The sequence below is a fragment of the Brassica oleracea genome, chromosome C3, assembly GCF_000695525.1.
Source record: "Brassica oleracea var. oleracea cultivar TO1000 chromosome C3, BOL, whole genome shotgun sequence".
NCBI classification, from domain to species: domain Eukaryota; kingdom Viridiplantae; phylum Streptophyta; class Magnoliopsida; order Brassicales; family Brassicaceae; genus Brassica; species Brassica oleracea.
In genome coordinates, this window is record NC_027750.1 from 59258073 (window position 1) to 59261567 (window position 3495).

General features: G+C 35.9%; 1 long non-coding RNA gene across 1 annotated transcript; it reads right to left on the bottom strand.

Moving 5' to 3' along the window:
- Positions 1-517: 517 nt before the first annotated feature.
- On the bottom strand, positions 518-3489 carry LOC106332839. The gene is made up of 2 exons (XR_001268201.1): positions 2079-3489; positions 518-873 (listed from the first exon to the last, which is right to left on the bottom strand). It is a non-coding gene; the product is annotated as an uncharacterized LOC106332839 (long non-coding RNA).
- Between the last annotated feature and the right edge of the window lie 6 nt (positions 3490-3495).

The window sequence follows — 3495 nt, forward strand, 5'->3', positions numbered from 1 at the left end:
CCGTCTAAAGAACGAATTGTTGAGGACAACATACATGAACGTCCTCCTTGCTCTCGTCGAGACACTGAACAAGCCTCAACATAGCTTGACCGAGACTGAGCTAAGCAACGCTCGCAGCGACCTGGTCGAGCTAACAGAAGCAGATTTCAAGGTAAAGACAATGCTTGATGAGGTTTCCTTGGATAGGAATAAAGAAAATATTGCTGATCATGGGTCACAAGTCGAACAACACATCAAGGAGAAAGTCGAGGCTGCTAGAGACTGGCTCGAGGGTGCTATTCACTCTTGGAAAGGACATTTGGGATTTGTTCATCTTCGTAGTGAGAAAATCGACTGAAGACTAATACATTTTAATTTATTTATTTTTCCATATATATATATATAGTTTCATGTATCTCCTATTAGCTGGAACGATCGAACCAAATAGTTTTTTTTTAGTCAAGTCAGATTCATATTGTGTCTGATCCCAATGTCTCATGCGTGCACCAACCTTATTTACATAACTAACTTTTATGAATGGTAATGTAAACGAATAACTCTTATTCTTGGAACATGCTACATTGTCAAGACTGAATTATCTAGTGTATCCTAAACTCTGTTATTTACATGATCGTATTCACTACTTTTCACGGACCCCAGTTAACTAGCTGTTACAGCAACTATTTGATTCTGTATGCAAGAATGCCGATACAGCCAATGGCCAAAGCAAAAAGAATAGGTACGGTGGAAGATTCCAGGTTCTGTGTTGTGCTGTTTGTTCTGTCGCTTTCTACTCTCTGTACGAGACCTTTCTCCAACATAGTCCTGAATAAGATTGCTCAGTGTGCCCATTTGAAGCATTATCTGACGCTCTCTACCAGCAACAAGTTCAACCTGTCCAGATATAATAAGAGATAATGAAATATTTTTTTAAACAAACCATATACCAAGATTTGATATTTAAATCATAGAAACCAACAATGACTCTTTAAATTAAGCTTGTCTGCTTCATCTCAAAGACTTTAGTCTTTTCTTTTATGTTGGTTTGCAGTTTTAATGATTCTTTTTCGTAATAACTCTAGTGACTGGATTAATATGTCATTTTGAAGCTGAATGTCATTGTACTACAAAATTGGAAAAGGAAAATGGCTAAATCAGAAGTATGGTCAAATAGACTAGACTAGCACAGCTTTTACTTGAAGGCTCAAACTTTACCCTTAGTTATCATACTCCATGTAGAATCAAACTATTGAAGATGTATATACCCAGGGCCGGCTTAAGTGGTGGGGCCAGCAGGGATACCGCCCAGGGCCCATGCACAAAAGGGGTCCATAATTTTTTTAAATTCTTGTAGCATTAAATTATTTTAGGTTTTAAAGATAATCATTAGAGTTTAAATCTCTGCATGGTCGATTAAAAATGGGTAACGGGCTTGAATAAAAGTTTTTTAAATTTCTCAATTTTAGGCTTTAAAAATATGTTTTCTTGTTTTGTACACGGTCATAAGAAATAAATTATATATGATTGTTCTAGAGCTAAACCGAAACCATATTGTTATTTGGTCATTCACTTATTTGTTAACACGCTTTCATCAAAAATCATTGTATGCTTGAAGGTGGTCAGGAAGAAAACCCAACAGATTCCTAAATACCGTTCAACTTATATCTATTTTTCTTAATATATTTTTATTTCTTAAATACAGTTCAACGTATATTTGCTGGTCTTTTCCAGCTTTGTTTTTTTTTTGGACGTTCAGATTCCTATTCCTAAGTGTTATTTTTCCTTTTATTTGAATTTTTTATTCAATCACACAAAAGGTGCTTCAAGTAGATTTGTGAAAAGCTTAAGTGCTGATTAAAATTCGGGGTTGATCGTATGAATAACGTTTCTTAGTCAAATGATTTAGTTTCTGTTGGTTTTAGATTACGACATTAGTTATTTCAGTGAGCATAATAAGATGTTACACATTTGTTTTGCTTGTTTTGATTAACACAATTGTTTTATTTTGTTGCAATAAGCCATATTTTTCTTGCTTTACGGAGACAAAAAATTTTCTCGCCCCAGGGCCTAAGTAGAGTTTAAGCCGCCCCTGTATATACCTTTAGTAGCTGTAAGATAAATTCAACAGCTTCTCGTGGGATTTTCCCATCAACACCACTAACCATTGCAATGGTATGTGGAATAGCCTAAGACGTAGCAACGAAAATAAGTTTAGATAAGTACATTCAAAGAGAGAATTTGCTAATACTACTGCAACAAAATAATAAAAAAGACTAAGGAGATCAAATCCAGACGTCCCTACTGAGACATATTATAACATGGTTCAAAGTTCAAGAGAAGAAAGCCACTGACTAACCGACAGAAAAGTAACTGTCAAAAACAACAGTATCACGGTAAATAACCATGGATACCCCCAAGAGCAAAGTAGTCTAAGAAGGGAAAAACTAGGAGTCACACCCCTCTGCCGTACAAATTATCCCGAAAATTTACTATACGAAAGGAGCTTCTGGATGTACGTCCTCATGCTCATTACTTTCTATTGTGTTCTTTGTTGGCTGAACATTCATTGTTTTGCAATTTCACCATTACACAGCAAGAAAAGGGCCTAATACTTATATGTGTTATGAAGTTTATATTTTAATTGTGAAATTGTAGCTTAAAAAGATAACAAGTGTGTCCACCATTAGATTAGATTATCCAAAAGGTTACTGCACTACCAAACTAATTTCCTACGAAATGATAGTTTGGTCGGATGATAGGTTACAAAAAACTATATCGTGTCCTGACTGTGTTACAAAAAATATATTTCCTAATCTGCCATACAAAAGCACAGTTCAAGTACAAATAAAACATCTTTAACCTTGCGAGTCATAAGTTCTCATGTTCTCATCATTGTCTTTGTTCTCTTTTGAATGACATTCAGGAGTCACCTTAAATATATCCAACGCTATCTTCTCCCTTATAGCCTTTGCGTTCTTATTACAAAACTCAGGAGGAAATGACATCCCAAGAGCATGACATTCGATGTACTTCAGAGTGAACACGCCACAATCACCAAATCGGCACTGAGGTACTGTAGAAACCCATTAAAAAAAGAAAAAAAGAAAAAAAGAAAGAGAATGGTCGAGTATCTTTTGGGTGGTCTAGTCGCGGACGATCAAATTGTTTTTGTCTGAACCATGAGTCAAGTATCCCACTAGACAGTGGTTAGACAATGTGGTATATTTACTCAAAGGACATTTGAAGCATGACACTTTTGTAAGCACAACAGGAAGACCGGAAATTGGGCGAAAAACCTTAATTTCGGTATTATGGAATTTTTCGAAGAAGCCGAAAACTCGGGAAATATTTTCCATCAAGTCATGATTCATTTGGAGCTTATTAAAAATAATCAGATCATCAGAACGGGCGTCGAAAAATATTGGGAATGATCGCGGGACGAAAAATTCACTGGAAGGCTGATATCAGACAATTGACCGAGAAGCTCGAGGTGGCTAGATGTGTGTGTGTTCAGGA